Raw genomic sequence first — 17574 nt, 5'->3', positions numbered from 1 at the left:
TGTGTGTGAGCATGTGGGTAGAGTCCAGTGTGTGTGAGCATGTGGGTAGAGTCCAGTATGTGTGAGCATGTGGGTAGAGTCCAGTATGTGTGAGCATGTGGGTAGAGTCCAGTGTGTGTGAGCATGTGGGTAGAGTCCAGTATGTGTGAGCATGTGGGTAGAGTCCAGTATGTGTGAGCATACTGTGAAAGAGAGTTAGTGAAAGAGAGTTAGAGCAAAAAAAGGCCAATGCAGGTAGTCCGGGTAGCCATTTGATTAGTTGTTTAGCAGTCTTGTTTGGCAGTCTTGTTTAGCAGTCTTGTTTAGCAGTCTCATGGCTTGGGGGTAGAAGCTGTTCCTCGTTAGTGATCCGTCCTACCACCTTCACGTCGCCAGCACACTGCCATGTCTCCCTCTGACCTCTTCCTCGTCAGTGATCCCTCCTACCACCTTCACGTCGCCAGCACACTGCCATGTCTCCCTCTGACCTCTTCCTTGTCAGTGATCCGTCCTACCACCTTCATGTCGTCAGCACACTGCCATGTCTCCCTCTGACCTCTTCCTCGTCAGTGATCCCTCCTACCACCTTCACATCGTCATCACACTGCCATGTCTCCCTCTGACCTCTTCCTCGTCAGTGATCCCTCCTACCACCTTCACGTCGCCAGCACACTTGATGATGGTGTTCACCCACGCAGTCGTGGGACTAAGCACGCACCCCTGAGGGCCCCTGTGTTGATGGCGGATGTGCTGTTGCCTACCCTCACCAGCAGGGGGCGGCCCATCAGGAAGTCCAGGATCCAGTTGCAGAGTTGTTTAGTCCCAGGGTCCTTAGTGATGAGTTTGGAGGGCACTATGGTGTTGAATGCGGAGCTGTAGTCAATGAACAGCACTCTTACATCGGTATTCAATTTGTCTATGTGGGTGAGGGCAGTGTGGAGTGCAGTTGAAACTGTGTCTTCTGTGGATCTGTTGTCTGAATGTTGGAACAGCCTTGCCATAGCAACAGCCTTGGAACCAACAACTCTAGTCAATCAGGGCCCATCTGTCATTGACAACAGCCTCTCAGCTCAGCAACACCAGACATGAACAGACACTCCAGAGAGGCCAGCACTGACCATCACAGACCAGCACTGACCATCTGCCCATCTACGTCAGCCCCAGACATCTCTGGCTCATTTAGAAAGCGTATACAAATTGTACTTTAGGCCTATTGGTATTGAACAACAGTGTTTCGTACAAGTGGTATGACTGGATTCAAGAGGAACAAATTGTGGAAGTTTGTCACGTGTCAACCACAAAACTATGGTAATGGAACTTCAATGTGACTGAGCGCATCAGCTGAAGGCTGAGAGAGTTGGACTCAGCACGGCCCTGTCAGAGCTAAACTAACGCCAAGTCACAGCTTCCGCTGTCCGGCTGATCACACATAATCCTGACCTGTCATCATCGTTACACCCCATCACTCAGACATGAGCTAATCAGACACCATGCTGGTCTGCCTGTCTGTCTGTCTGTCTGTCTGTCTGTCTGTCTGTCTAATCAGACACCATGCTGGTCTGCCTGTCTGTCTGTCTGTCTAATCAGACACCATGCTGTTCTGCCTGCCTGCCTGTCTGCCTGTCTGTCTGTCTGTCTGTCTGTCTGTCTTTTTACAGCTAAAACACCAAGTGTTTCTTACATGTTTCAAGAGGAACAAATTGACGACACTACGTGGCAGTTTGTTGGCATGTCAACATGCTACCGTAATGCACAATCACACAACTGACTGTGTCAGCTGCATTCAGAGGTAGTTGGATCCAACACGGCCCTGTCAGCACTAGGCTAGCTAGGCTAACACCAAGTCACAACGTCCGGCTGATCTGCACATGTCATCATCACTATGCCCCATCACTCATCTTAGAACAAATATCATCCTGTCTGTCTGTCTGTCTGTCTGTCTGTCTGTCTGTCTGTCTGTCTGTCGCTGACAGCCCGTCTCTGTAGCCGCTACACGAACACGACAGCCAGTCATATAAATTTAGAATCATATACGTTCTCCTCTGGCGCTGTGTGGTCATGTATGGTCTGGTCATGCCAACAGGTCTTGTATACATTAAAACAAGGCCAGTTTATGGTCCGGTGCCAATGTAACCCTAAGCCTCCGTATCAGCCACCCAAGCACTAGATTTAAGTGACTACACCAGGCCTGGGTTCAAATAGTATTTGCTTTATTTAAAATACTTAACTGCGCTTTTCTGAGCTTGCCTGGCACAACTGAACAAATGCTGTAGACCCAAAAGTGCAAACCTCTCCCATCTGTCACTCCAGGAAGACATGCTCAGATTATTTTCAAGGAAACAAGTACTACTTGAACCAGTGTACTTCTGCCTGTGTGATTCTATGATATCACATGTTTCTTCTCTGCCTGCCACTGCTGGGCAAACTGTCGGCTGGTTGCAACAACACTGACGTGTAATCAGACTGAAGCCCTGTGCCAAGAAGTGGGGAGCGCAGTAAATTACCAGCTGACGAAAGAATGGAAAAAGGTGTGTTTTGTGTTTTCTCCCTGGGACCGTCGGGAGGCTAGAATGGAGGGGTGAAGGGAGAGTCTTTTCCCTGCTGTTCTGTGGATGCAGCCTGGGATACAGAGCTAATGGATTCTCCCCGGCAATGAACCAGTATTCAGGCTGCTGTCCAGAGCAACGAGGGAGAGTGGAAGGGAGGGAGGGAGCCACCTGAGATGTTTCCCACAGTACTGGCCTGGAGATTAGGAAGGAAGGGATGGAGGAGGGGTGGAGGGATAGGGAGGGAAGAGAGTGAATAATAGGGGTGGGGTGGGATGGAAAGGGGAAGAAAGGAGAAATGGGTGAAGGGGAGGGATGGATAGAGGGATAGAGAAAGAGGTGGAGAAGGAAAGAGAGGAAGAGAGAAGATATGGGGTGAAGGGGAGGGATGGATAGAGGGATAGAGAAAGAGGTTGAGAAGGAAAGAGAGAGGAAGAGAGAAGAGATGGGGTGAAGGGGAGGGATGGATAGAGGGATAGAGAAAGAGGTGGAGAAGGAAAGAGAGAGGAAGAGAGAAGAGATGGGGTGAAGGGGAGGGATGGAGGGATTAATGAATCTCTCTCTCTGGCAAGCGGTACCGGAGCGCCAAGTCTAGGACCAAAAGGCTCCTTAACAGTTTCCATCCCCAAGCCAACAGACTGCTGAACAGTTTCTATCCCCAAGCCAACAGACTGCTGAACAGTTTCTATCCCCAAGCCAACAGACTGCTGAACAGTTTCTATCCCCAAGCCAACAGACTGCTGAACAGTTTCTATCCCCAAGCCAACAGACTGCTGAACAGTTTCTATCCCCAAGCCAACAGACTGCTGAACAGTTTCTATCCCCAAGCCAACAGACTGCTGAACAGTTTCTATCCCCAAGCCAACATACTGCTGAACAGTTTCTATCCCCAAGCCAACAGACTGCTGAACAGTTTCTATCCCCAAGCCAACAGACTGCTGAACAGTTTCTATCCCCAAGCCAACAGACTGCTGAACAGTTTCTATCCCCAAGCCAACATACTGCTGAACAGTTTCTATCCCCAAGCCATTAGACTGCTGAACAGTTTCTATCCCCAAGCCAACAGACTGCTGAACAGTTTCTATCCCCAAGCCAACATACTGCTGAACAGTTTCTATCCCCAAGCCAACAGACTGCTGAACAGTTTCTATCCCCAAGCCAACATACTGCTGAACAGTTTCTATCCCCAAGCCAAAAGACTGCTGAACAGTTTCTATCCCCAAGCCAACAGACTGCTGAACAGTTTCTATCCCCAAGCCAACAGACTGCTGAACAGTTTCTATCCCCAAGCCAACAGACTGCTGAACAGTTTCTATCCCCAAGCCAACAGACTGCTGAACAGTTTCTATCCCCAAGCCAACAGACTGCTGAACAGTTTCTATCCCCAAGCCAACAGACTGCTGAACAGTTTCTATCCCCAAGCCAACAGACTGCTGAACAGTTTCTATCCCCAAGCCAACAGACTGCTGAACAGTTTCTATCCCCAAGCCAATCTATCCCATGGCCACTGGACTATTGACACATTGACCCCCCCCTCCATTTGTTTTACACTGCTGCTCCTCGCTGTTTATTATCTATGCATAGTCACTTCACCCCGCTGGGACCCCTGTACACTGCTGCTCCTCGCTGTTTATTATCTATGCATAGTCACTTCACCCCGCTGGGACCCCTGTACACTGCTGCTCCTCGCTGTTTATTATCTATGCATAGTCACTTCACCCCGCTGGGACCCCTGTACACTGCTGCTCCTCGCTGTTTATTATCTATGCATAGTCACTTCACCCCGCTGGGACCCCTGTACACTGCTGCTCCTCGCTGTTTATTATCTATGCATAGTCACTTCACCCTGCTGGGACCCTGTACACTGCTGCTCCTCGCTGTTTATTATCTATGCATAGTCACTTCACCCCGCTGGGACCCCTGTACACTGCTGCTCCTCGCTGTTTATTATCTATGCATAGTCACTTCACCCCGCTGGGACCCCTGTACACTGCTGCTCCTCGCTGTTTATTATCTATGCATAGTCACTTCACCCCGCTGGGACCCCTGTACACTGCTGCTCCTCGCTGTTTATTATCTATGCATAGTCACTTCACCCCGGTGGGACCCCTGTACACTGCTGCTCCTCGCTGTTTATTATCTATGCATAGTCACTTCACCCCGCTGGGACCCCTGTACACTGCTGCTCCTCGCTGTTTATTATCTATGCATAGTCACTTCACCCCGGTGGGACCCCTGTACACTGCTGCTCCTCGCTGTTTATTATCTATGCATAGTCACTTCACCCCGCTGGGACCCCTGTACACTGCTGCTCCTCGCTGTTTATTATCTATGCATAGTCACTTCACCCCGCTGGGACCCCTGTACACTGCTGCTCCTCGCTGTTTATTATCTATGCATAGTCACTTCACCCCGCTGGGACCCCTGTACACTGCTGCTCCACGCTGTTTATTATCTATGCATAGTCACTTCACCCCGCTGGGACCCCTGTACACTGCTGCTCCTCGCTGTTTATTATCTATGCATAGTCACTTCACCCCGCTGGGACCCCTGTACACTGCTGCTCCTCGCTGTTTATTATCTATGCATAGTCACTTCACCCCGCTGGGACCCCTGTACACTGCTGCTCCTCGCTGTTTATTATCTATGCATAGTCACTTCACCCCGCTGGGACCCCTGTACACTGCTGCTCCACACTGTTTATTATCTATGCATAGTCACTTCACCCCGCTGGGACCCCTGTACACTGCTGCTCCTCGCTGTTTATTATCTATGCATAGTCACTTCACCCCGCTGGGACCCCTGTACACTGCTGCTCCTCGCTGTTTATTATCTATGCATAGTCACTTCACCCCGCTGGGACCCCTGTACACTGCTGCTCCTCGCTGTTTATTATCTATGCATAGTCACTTCACCCCGCTGGGACCCCTGTACACTGCAGCTCCTCGCTGTTTATTATCTATGCATAGTCACTTCACCCCGCTGGGACCCCTGTACACTGCTGCTCCTCGCTGTTTATTATCTATGCATAGTCACTTCACCCCGCTGGGACCCCTGTATAAAGCCTCCTTATTGTTCTTTTATTGTGTTCCTATTATTTTTGACTTTAGTTCATTTGGTAAATAAACTCTTAACTCTTTCTTCAACTGCATTGTTGGTTAAGGGCTTGTAAGTCAGCATTTAATGGTAAAGTCTACACTTGTTGTATGCGGCGCATGTAACAAATAAAGTTTGATTTGATTTGTTGTTGCTGTTTTGTGTTTGTCAAACCCCATAGCCTCAGACCCTCTCAGAGCCGTGGCGAATCGTGTCGTTCCGAGTAACCCAATTCCAACCCCGCACCCCACCAGAATTTCAACACACTTTAGATTACTGTCAAACATCCACACTGCCTGCCTTTTTGGGGGATTGGTTGCCATGGCGATCAACAACAACAGCGTACACACACACAGGAGAGGGCGGCACCAGGCAGTCAACTTTCCCTCCGGCATGCCCCCCTCTCTCTCTCCGTACCCCTCGCCCCTCTGCCCAGTGTCTGCCTGCCCCTCTTCTCACCACTTCTGCCCTGTGTCAACCAGGCAGCACTGCAGACAACACTGGCCCACTGTGGCCACAGGGGAAAACTGCTCAACCACAACAAAAGGCCTCACACACACAATGTCGCTCTCTCACTCAGTCACTTATGTGTTTTAACTAGGATGAAGTCGTCTCTAGACACTGATCTTGGGTCAGTTGGATTATGATTTGTGATTCTTACCTCCTTTCGTTGTCGTCGAGGTGAGCAAACAGCACGTTCTTGGAGATGGCCTTGGCCAGAGCAGTCATGGTCTTGTAGTCTTTAGGAATCACCTGAGGAACAACACAGCAAACATCATGGTCTCTCAAACAGGAACCAGACTTCAGCACCTTCATCACAGACAATGGAATTGATAGGCATCAATACAATTGATTGAATTCCATGTAATACTGTACACATTGTCTTTCCTATTTGTCATGCCATGTCTACATGGCTAAAAAGCTTTTTTTAAGTTCCCAAAAAACATTTATTGAAAAGAAAAGTAAACGCTAGAGCTGTACACATGAAGCCAGGCACATGAACATAAATCAAAATAGCTCAATGCACAGGTTTAAGCACATTACAGTATATTTTAAATAAACCCAACTGTCTGTACATAATGGAATACAACCCATCTGTTTGACTCAGATCAGTGTACGTGTGTGTGTGTGTGTGTGTGTGTGTGTGTGTGTGTGTGTGTGTGTGTGTGTGTGTGTGTGTGTGTGTGTGCGTGCGTGCGTGCGTGCGTGCGTGCGTGCGTGCGTGCGTGCGTGTGTGTGTGTGTGCGTGTGTGCGTGTGTGTGTGTACCTGTGTGTGTGTGCGTGTGTGTGTGTGCCTGTGTGTGTGTGTGTGTGTGTGCGTGTGTGTGTGTGCGTGTGCAGCCCTTCGCTGTGAGGTCACGAGGCCATGTGCTCATTCATAAAACATGCATTTTCATGTCCATGTCTGAACCAAAGGACTGTTTGGGGGAATGATGCGGCCAGCCACATTTCCTCAGAGACCACTACAAAGACTATTGCCTCTGTATTTAAGGAAAGACGTTCTAGGGAGAAAAACTTAGAGCTCTGAGCTCTGCAGATGTGTTACTGTGGGGAGAAGAGACAGAGAGAGAGAGAGAGAGAGAGAGAGAGAGAGAGAGAGAGAGAGAGAGAGAGAGAGCGAGAGAGAGGGAGAGAGAGAGAGAGAGAGAGAGAGAGAAGAGAGAGAGAGAGAGAGAGAGAGAGAGAGAGAGAGAGAGAGAGAGAGAGAGAGAGAGAGAGAGAGAGAGAGAGAGAGAGGGGGGAGAGAGAGAGAGAGAACTATAGCAAAACAGAATCAAAGAGATGCCAGTGGGAGAGAGAAGGAGATAGTACTGTAAGAAAGAAAGCATCAATGCTCTGAGGGAGGCAGCAGTCTGTAGGCTGTAATTAACTTAAAGCAACAGATGGCTCACCATGAAGAGGACCACAACTACAACAGCAGCAGACTGGCTGAAACATTCATGAGGCCACTGCAGTACACGACCAACATCAACCCTCTGTAGTCTCTATCAACCATCTGGAATGCTGGAAATAGACAATTTGCTCCAAAGAGAGAGGCAATACTCTTTATGGATAGAGGTGTAGAGAGAGGGGTTACTAGAGTCTTTATGGATAGAGGTGTAGAGAGAGGGGTACTAGAGTCTTTATGGATAGAGGTGTAGACAGAGGGGTTACTAGAGTCTTTATGGATAGAGGTGTAGAGAGAGGGGTTACTAGAGTCTTTATGGATAGAGGTGTAGAGAGAGGGGTACTAGAGTCTTTATGGATAGAGGTGTAGACAGAGGGGTACTAGAGGCTATGGATAGAGGTGTAGAGAGAGGGTTTACTAGAGTCTTTATGGATATAAGTGTAGAGAGAGGGTTACTAGAGTCTTTATGGATATAGGTGTAGAGAGAGGGGGTACTAGAGTCTTTATGGATAGAGGGGTAGAGAGGGGTACTAGAGTATTTATGGATATTAGAGTATGTTTGTATAGAAGTGTAGAGAGAGGGGTACTAGAGGCTATGGATAGAGGTGTAGAGAGAGGGTTTACTAGAGTCTTTATGGATATAAGTGTAGAGAGAGGGTTCCTAGAGTCTTCATGGATAGAGGGGTAGAGAGAGGGTTACTAGAGTCTTTATGGTTAGAGGGGTAGAGAGAGGGTCACTAGAGTCTTTTTGTTTTGAGGTGTAGAGAGAGGGTTACAAGATGCTGTATAGATAGAGGGGAAGAGAGAGGGGTTACTCGAGTCTTTATGGATAGAGGGGTAGAGAGAGGGGTTACCAGAGTCTTTATGGATAGAGGGGGTACTATAGTCTTAATGGATAGGGGCGTAGAGAGAGGGTTACTAGAGTCTTTATGGATATAAGTGTAGAGAGAGGGGTGCTAGAGTCTTTATGGATAGAAGTGTAGAGAGAGGGGTTACTAGAGTCTTTATGGATAGAGGTGTAGAGAGAGGGTTACGAGAGTATTTTTGTATAGAAGTGTAGAGAGAGGGGGTACTAGAGTCTTTATGGATAGAGGGGTAGAGAGAAGTTTCCTAGAGTCTTCATGGATAGAGGGGTAGAGAGAGGGTTACTAGAGTTTTTATGGATAGAGGGGTAGAGAGAAGGTCACTAGAGTCTTTTTGTTTTGAGGTGTAGAGAGAGGGTTACTAGATGCTGTATAGATTGAGGGGCAGAGAGAGGGGTTACTAGAGTCTTTATGGATAGAGGGGTAGAGAGAGGGGTTACTAGAGTCTTTATGGATAGAGGGGGTACTAGAGTCTTAATGGATAGGGGTGTAGAGAGAGGGGTTACTTGAGTCCTTATGGATAGAGGTGTACAGAGAGGGGTTACTAGAGTATTTATGGATAGAGGTGTAGAGAGAGGGGGTACTAGAGTATGTGTGGATAGAGGTGTAGAGAGAGGGGTTACGAGAGTCTTTATAGATTGAGGTGTAGAGAGAGGGGTTACGAGAGTCTATTGATAGAGGTGTAGAGAGAGGGGTTACTAGAGTCTTTATGGGTATAAGTGTAGAGAGAGGGGTTATTAGAGTCTTTATGGGTAGAGGTATAGAGATAGGGGTTATTAGAGTCTTTATAGATAGAGGTGTAGAGAGAGGGGTTACTAGAGTATTTATGGGTATAAGTGTAGAGAGAGGGGTTACGAGAGTCTTTATGGGTAGAGGTATAGAGATAGGGTTTATTAGAGTCTTTATGGGTAGAGGTATAGAGAGAGGGGTTACTAGAGTCTTTATGGATAGAGGTGTAGAGAGAGGGTTACTAGAGTCTTTATGGATAGAGGTGTAGAGAGAGGGTTACTAGAGTCTTTATGGATAGAGGTATAGAGAGGGGGTACAAGAGTCTTTATGGATAGAGGTGTAGAGAGAGGGTTACTAGAGTCTTTATGGATAGAGGTATAGAGAGGGGGTACTAGAGTCTTTATGGATAGAGGTGTAGAGAGAGGGGGTACTAGAGTCTTTATGGATAGAGGTGTAGAGAGAGGGGTTACTAGAGTCTTTACGGATAGAGGTGTAGAGAGAGGGTTACTAGAGTCTTTATGGATAGAGGTGTAGAGAGAGGGGTTACTAGAGTCTTTATGGATAGAGGTGTAGAGAGAGGGGTTACTAGAGTCTTTATGGATAGAAGGGTAGAGAGAGGGGTTACTAGAGTCTTTATGAATAGAAGGGGGTACTAGAGTCTTAATGGATAGGGGTGTAGAGAGAGGGGTTACTTGAGTCTTTATGGATAGAGGTGTAGTGAGAGGGGTTACTCGAGTCTTTATGGATAGAGGTGTAGAGAGAGGGGTTACTAGAGTATTTATGGATAGAGGTGTAGAGAGAGGGGGTACTAGAGTATGTGTGGATAGAGGTGTAGAGAGAGGGGTTACGAGAGTCTTTATGGATTGAGGTGTAGAGAGAGGGGTTACGAGAGTCTTTATTGATAGAGGTGTAGAGAGAGGGGTTACTAGAGTCTTTATGGGTATAAGTGTAGAGAGAGGGGTTATTAGAGTTTTTATGGGTAGAGGTATAGAGATAGGGGTTATTAGAGTCTTTATAGATAGAGGTGTAGAGAGAGGGGTTACTAGAGTATTTATGGGTAGAGGTGTAGAGAGAGGGTTACTAGAGTCTTTATGGATAGAGGTATAGAGAGGGGGTACTAGAGTCTTTATGGATAGAGGTGTAGAGAGAGGGTTACTAGAGTCTTTATGGATAGAGGTATAGAGAGGGGGTACTAGAGTCTTTATGGATAGAGGTGTAGAGAGAGGGGGTACTAGAGTCTTTATGGATAGAGGTGTAGAGAGAGGGGTTACTAGAGTCTTTACGGATAGAGGTATAGAGAGAGGGTTACTAGAGTCTTTATGGATAGAGGTGTAGAGAGAGGGGTTACTAGAGTCTTTATGGATAGAGGTGTAGAGAGAAGGGGTACTAGAGTCTTTATGGATAGAGGTGTAGAGAGAGGGGGTACTAGAGTCTTTATGGATAGAGGTGTAGAGAGAGGGGGTACTAGAGTCTTTATGGATAGAGGTGTAGAGAGAGGGGTACTAGAGTCTTTATGGATAGAGGTGTAGAGAGAGGGGGTACTAGAGTCTTTATGGATAGAGGTGTAGAGAGAGGGGGTACTAGAGTCTAGAGTCTTCATGGATAGAGGTGTAGAGAGAGGGGGTACTAGAGTCTTTATGGATAGAGGTGTAGAGAGAGGGGGTACTAGAGTCTTTATAGATAGAGGTGTAGAGAGAGGGTTACTAGAGTCTTTAGGGCTGGAAGTAGTGAGAGTTGGGGGGATAGTGCTTACAGACAGGGCCTACTAGCCACTTTAAACCTGGAGGGTATAGACACAGAGAGGGTTACTAGAGTCTTTATGGATAGAGGTGTAGAGAGGGGGTTACTAGAGTCTTTAGGGCTGGAAGTAGTGAGAGTTGGGGGGATAGTGCTTACAGACAGGGCCTACTAGCCACTTTAAACCTGGAGGGTATAGACACAGAGAGGGTTACTAGAGTCTTTATGGATAGATGTTTAGAGAGGGGGTTACTAGAGTCTTTAGGGCTGGAAGTAGTGAGAGTTGGGGGGATAGTGCTTACAGACAGGGCCTACTAGCCACTTTAAACCTGGAGGGTATAGACACAGAGAGGGTTACTAGAGTCTTTATGGATAGAGGTGTAGAGAGGGGGTTACTAGAGTCTTTAGGGCTGGAAGTAGTGAGAGTTGGGGGGATAGTGCTTACAGACAGGGCCTACTAGCCACTTTAAACCTGGAGGGTATAGACACAGAGAAGGTTAACTGTCTACTGTCGAGCTTCTTTACGAATGGCAGCGGATGGGAACAGAGAAAGGGTCAAACCTCTTAAAGGCTGAAAGTAGATAGACAGAGAGTGTCTGAAGTCTAGCCTGTTAGTCTACAAATGGGAGAGGAAGGGTAGAAACGGTATCTAGTCTGTTAGTCTACAAATGGGAGAGGAAGGGTAGAAACGGTATCTAGCCTGTTGAAGGGAGAGGGAGAGGAAGGGTAGAAACGGTATCTAGTCTGTTGAAGGGAGAGGGAGAGGAAGGGTAGAAACGGTATCTAGTCTGTTGAAGGGAGAGGAAGGGTAGAAACGGTATCTAGACTGTTGAAGGGAGAGGGAGAGGAAGGGTAGAAACGGTATCTAGCCTGTTGAAGGGAGAGGGAGAGGAAGGGTAGAAATGGTATCTAGTCTGTTGAAGGGAGAGGAAGGGTAGAAACGGTATCTAGCCTGTTGAAGGGAGAGGGAGAGGAAGGGTAGAAACGGTATCTAGCCTGTTGAAGGGAGTGGGAGAGGAAGGGTAGAAACGGTATCTAGTCTGTTGAAGGGAGAGGAAGGGTAGAAACGGTATCTTGTCTGTTGAAGGGAGAGGGAGAGGAAGGGTAGAAACGGTATCTAGTCTGTTGAAGGGAGAGGGAGAGGAAGGGTAGAAACGGTATCTAGCCTGTTAGTCTACAAATGGGAGAGGAAGGGTAGAAACGGTATCTAGTCTGTTGAAGGGAGAGGGAGAGGAAGGGTAGAAACGGTATCTAGTCTGTTGAAGGGAGAGGGAGAGGAAGGGTAGAAACGGTATCTAGTCTGTTGAAGGGAGAGGGAGAGGAAGGGTAGAAACGGTATCTAGTCTGTTGAAGGGAGAGGAAGGGTAGAAACGGTATCTAGTCTGTTGAAGGGAGAGGGAGAGGAAGGGTAGAAACGGTATCTAGCCTGTTGAAGGGAGTGGGAGAGGAAGGGTAGAAACGGTATCTAGTCTGTTGAAGGGAGAGGAAGGGTAGAAACGGTATCTAGTCTGTTGAAGGGAGAGGGAGAGGAAGGGTAGAAACGGTATCTAGTCTGTTGAAGGGAGAGGGAGAGGAAGGGTAGAAACGGTATCTAGCCTGTTAGTCTACAAATGGGAGAGGAAGGGTAGAAACGGTATCTAGTCTGTTGAAGGGAGAGGGAGAGGAAGGGTAGAAACGGTATCTAGTCTGTTGAAGGGAGAGGAAGGGTAGAAACGGTATCTAGTCTGTTGAAGGGAGAGGGAGAGGAAGGGTAGAAACGGTATCTAGCCTGTTAGTCTACAAATGGGAGAGGAAGGGTAGAAACGGTATCTAGTCTGTTGAAGGGAGAGGGAGAGGAAGGGTAGAAACGGTATCTAGTCTGTTGAAGGGAGAGGGAGAGGAAGGGTAGAAACGGTATCTAGTCTGTTGAAGGGAGAGGAAGGGTAGAAACGGTATCTAGACTGTTGAAGGGAGAGGGAGAGGAAGGGTAGAAACGGTATCTAGTCTGTTGAAGGGAGAGGGAGAGGAAGGGTAGAAACGGTATCTAGCCTGTTGAAGGGAGAGGGAGAGGAAGGGTAGAAACGGTATCTAGCCTGTTGAAGGGAGAGGGAGAGGAAGGGTAGAAACGGTATCTAGTCTGTTGAAGGGAGAGGAAGGGTAGAAACGGTATCTAGACTGTTGAAGGGAGAGGGAGAGGAAGGGTAGAAACGGTATCTAGTCTGTTGAAGGGAGAGGGAGAGGAAGGGTAGAAACGGTATCTAGCCTGTTGAAGGGAGAGGGAGAGGAAGGGTAGAAACGGCATCTAGCCTGTTGAAGGGAGAGGGAGAGGAAGGGTAGAAACGGTATCTAGCCTGTTGAAGGGAGAGGAAGGGTAGAAACGGTATCTAGTCTGTTGAAGGGAGAGGAAGGGTAGAAACGGTATCTAGTCTGTTGAAGGGAGAGGGAGAGGAAGGGTAGAAACGGTATCTAGTCTGTTGAAGGGAGAGGGAGAGGAAGGGTAGAAACGGTATCTAGTCTGTTGAAGGGAGAGGAAGGGTAGAAACGGTATCTAGTCTGTTGAAGGGAGAGGAAGGGTAGAAACGGTATCTAGTCTGTTGAAGGGAGAGGGAGAGGAAGGGTAGAAACGGTATCTAGTCTGTTGAAGGGAGAGGGAGAGGAAGGGTAGAAACGGTATCTAGTCTGTTGAAGGGAGAGGGAGAGGAAGGGTAGAAACGGTATCTAGTCTGTTGAAGGGAGAGGGAGAGGAAGGGTAGAAACGGTATCTAGTCTGTTGAAGGGAGAGGGAGAGGAAGGGTAGAAACGGTATCTAGTCTGTTGAAGGGAGAGGGAGAGGAAGGGTAGAAACGGTATCTAGTCTGTTGAAGGGAGAGGAAGGGTAGAAACGGTATCTAGTCTGTTGAAGGGAGAGGGAGAGGAAGGGTAGAAACGGTATCTAGTCTGTTGAAGGGAGAGGGAGAGGAAGGGTAGAAACGGTATCTAGTCTGTTGAAGGGAGAGGGAGAGGAAGGGTAGAAACGGTATCTAGCCTGTTGAAGGGAGAGGGAGAGGAAGGGTAGAAACGGTATCTAGTCTGTTGAAGGGAGAGGGAGAGGAAGGGTAGAAACGGTATCTAGTCTGTTGAAGGGAGAGGGAGAGGAAGGGTAGAAACGGCATCTAGCCTGTTGAAGGGAGAGGAAGGGTAGAAACGGTATCTAGTCTGTTGAAGGGAGAGGGAGAGGAAGGGTAGAAACGGTATCTAGTCTGTTGAAGGGAGAGGGAGAGGAAGGGTAGAAACGGTATCTAGCCTGTTGAAGGGAGAGGGAGAGGAAGGGTAGAAACGGTATCTAGTCTGTTGAAGGGAGAGGGAGAGGAAGGGTAGAAACGGTATCTAGCCTGTTGAAGGGAGAGGAAGGGTAGAAACGGTATCTAGTCTGTTGAAGGGAGAGGAAGGGTAGAAACGGTATCTAGTCTGTTGAAGGGAGAGGGAGAGGAAGGGTAGAAACGGTATCTAGTCTGTTGAAGGGAGAGGGAGAGGAAGGGTAGAAACGGCATCTAGCCTGTAGAAAGGGAGAGGGAGAGGAAGGGTAGAAACGGTATCTAGTCTGTTGAAGGGAGAGGGAGAGGAAGGGTAGAAACGGTATCTAGCCTGTTGAAGGGAGAGGGAGAGGAAGGGTAGAAACGGTATCTAGTCTGTTGAAGGGAGAGGGAGAGGAAGGGTAGAAACGGTATCTAGCCTGTTGAAGGGAGAGGGAGAGGAAGGGTAGAAACGGTATCTAGACTGTTGAAGGGAGAGGGAGAGGAAGGGTAGAAACGGTATCTAGTCTGTTGAAGGGAGAGGGAGAGGAAGGGTAGAAACGGTATCTAGTCTGTTGAAGGGAGAGGGAGAGGAAGGGTAGAAACGGCATCTAGCCTGTAGAAAGGGAGAGGGAGAGGAAGGGTAGAAACGGTATCTAGTCTGTTGAAGGGAGAGGGAGAGGAAGGGTAGAAACGGTATCTAGCCTGTTGAAGGGAGAGGGAGAGGAAGGGTAGAAACGGTATCTAGTCTGTTGAAGGGAGAGGGAGAGGAAGGGTAGAAACGGTATCTAGTCTGTTGAAGGGAGAGGGAGAGGAAGGGTAGAAACGGTATCTAGCCTGTTGAAGGGAGAGGAAGAGGAAGGGTAGAAACGGTATCTAGCCTGTTGAAGGGAGAGGGAGAGGAAGGGTAGAAACGGTATCTAGTCTGTTGAAGGGAGAGGAAGGGTAGAAACGGTATCTAGTCTGTTGAAGGGAGAGGGAGAGGAAGGGTAGAAACGGTATCTAGTCTGTTGAAGGGGAGGAAGGGAGAGGAAGTCTGTGAAGGGAGAAACGGTATCTAGTCTGTTGAAAGGGAGAGGAAGGGTAGAAACGGTATCTAGTCTGTTGAAGGGAGAGGGAGAGGAAGTATCTAGTCTGTTGAAGGGAGAGAAAGGGTACGGTATCTAGTCTGTTGAAGGGAGAGGGAGAGGAAGGGTAGAAACGGTATCTAGTCTGTTGAAGGGAGAGGGAGAGGAAGGGTAGAAACGGTATCTAGTCTGTTGAAGGGAGAGGGAGAGGAAGGGTAGAAACGGTATCTAGTCTGTTGAAGGGAGAGGGAGAGGAAGGGTAGAAACGGTATCTAGTCTGTTGAAGGGAGAGGGAGAGGAAGGGGAAGGTATCTAGTCTGTTGAAGGGAGAAGGGTATCTAGTCTGTTGAAGGGAGAGGGAGAGGAAGGGTAGAAACGGTATCTAGTCTGTTGAAGGGAGAGGAAGGGTAGAAACGGCATCTAGTCTGTTGAAGGGAGAGGGAGAGGAAGGGTAGAAACGGTATCTAGCCTGTTGAAGGGAGAGGGAGAGGAAGGGTAGAAACGGTATCTAGCCTGTTGAAGGGAGAGGAAGGGTAGAAACGGTATCTAGTCTGTTGAAGGGAGAGGGAGAGGAAGGGTAGAAACGGTATCTAGTCTGTTGAAGGGAGAGGAAGGGTAGAAACGGTATCTAGTCTGTTGAAGGGAGAGGAAGGGTAGAAACGGTATCTAGTCTGTTGAAGGGAGAGGGAGAGGAAGGGTAGAAACGGTATCTAGTCTGTTGAAGGGAGAGGGAGAGGAAGGGTAGAAACGGTATCTAGTCTGTTGAAGGGAGAGGGAGAGGAAGGGTAGAAACGGTATCTAGCCTGTTGAAGGGAGAGGAAGGGTAGAAACGGTATCTAGTCTGTTGAAGGGAGAGGGAGAGGAAGGGTAGAAACGGTATCTAGCCTGTTGAAGGGAGAGGAAGGGTAGAAACGGTATCTAGTCTGTTGAAGGGAGAGGAAGGGTAGAAACGGTATCTAGACTGTTGAAGGGAGAGGGAGAGGAAGAGGATGGCAGAGAGCTGAGAGCTGAGAGGGTAAAGCCTGTGTGCTGAGACCCAGATTACACAGAGATCCTCCTGACGCCACTCAGCCAAAACCAAGTTCCCACAGTGCCAAGCCAAGACACAAACACACACACATATAGACAGACGAGAAAACACACACACACACATATACACACACACACACACATATACACACACATATACACACACACACACGCTGAGCCATGTGAACAAATGAGAGAGGGATTCATTTAATATGTTTAGTTGCTCGTCTGGGAAATGTGAATGAAAAATTAACTAAGATATTAAACCAATTTAGCCTCTGACTGAGGGTTATTTCAGTCCATTGATGTATGTAGAGCCTGTGTTGTTATCAGTCTGGAACCATGTCATCCAGTACTGTCTAGATACCAGACCTGGGTTTAAATACTATTTGATATCTTTCAAATGCTTCGAGCGTTTGTTTAGCCTGTGTCAGGTGGGTGGGGTTTGTAATTTTTAGACTTCTATTGGATTCATGGCAACAGGCAAGCTCAATCAAGCATAGATATAGTATTTGAAATGGTTTTACATAGTTTGTTAACCCAGGTCTGCAAGCTACATGTCATTATTGCTTTGAAAGGCAACAGCTGTTTACTGAAGAACCCAGCCTTCAATCAATTTGTTAAACCCCTCATTTCATTCAAATCTGCTTCCATAACTCTGAATTATGTGTGACACTTGTCCGTCACGCTTGTAGCTCAAGCTAAACAAAGGCATGTTCGTTATCGTCTGATGGGAATTTTAAGGACAACCTCGAAATGACGGATTTGTGTGTGCGTGTCTATCTCCCTGATTGTGTGTGTGTGTGTGTGTGTGTGTGTGTGTGTGTGTGTGTATCCCTGACATAGCGTGAATCACTGACCTAAACATTTGCTAGTTTATTGGTTTTTCATCCATGATTGGAGCCTGGCAGATACCTGCTGCTAAGACTGATAGATACCTGCGGCTAAGACTGGCAGATACCTGCTGCTAAGGCTGACAGATACCTGCTGCTAAGACTGGTAAATGCCTGATGCTAAGACTGACAGATACCTGATGCTAAGACTGACAGATACCTGCGGCTAAGACTGGCAGATACCTGCTGCTAAGACTGATAGATACCTGCGGCTAAGACTGGCAGATACCTGCTGCTAAGGCTGACAGATACCTGCTGCTAAGGCTGACAGATACCTGCTGCTAAGGCTGACAGATGCCTGATGCTAAGACTGACAGATACCTGCTGCTAAGGCTGACAGATACCTGCTGCTAAGGCTGACAGATACCTGATGCTAAGACTGACAGATACCTGATGCTAAGGCTGACAGATACCTGCTGCTAAGACTGATAGATACCTGCTGCTAAGACTGATAGATACCTGATGCTAATACTGACAGATACCTGCTGCTAAGAC

The 17574-nt window shown here is 47.9% G+C and overlaps 1 pseudogene; it reads right to left on the bottom strand.

The window, feature by feature from the left end:
* Positions 1 to 665: 665 nt before the first annotated feature.
* Positions 666 to 17574, bottom strand: part of LOC135537546 (cAMP-dependent protein kinase type I-beta regulatory subunit-like) — a 64050-nt pseudogene continuing 47141 nt past the window's right edge.

The sequence above is a fragment of the Oncorhynchus masou genome, unplaced genomic scaffold (assembly GCF_036934945.1).
Source record: "Oncorhynchus masou masou isolate Uvic2021 unplaced genomic scaffold, UVic_Omas_1.1 unplaced_scaffold_812, whole genome shotgun sequence".
NCBI classification, from domain to species: Eukaryota; Metazoa; Chordata; class Actinopteri; order Salmoniformes; family Salmonidae; genus Oncorhynchus; species Oncorhynchus masou.
The sequence above is the reverse complement of the archived record's forward strand: the minus strand, read 5'-3'. Positions and strand labels throughout refer to the sequence as shown.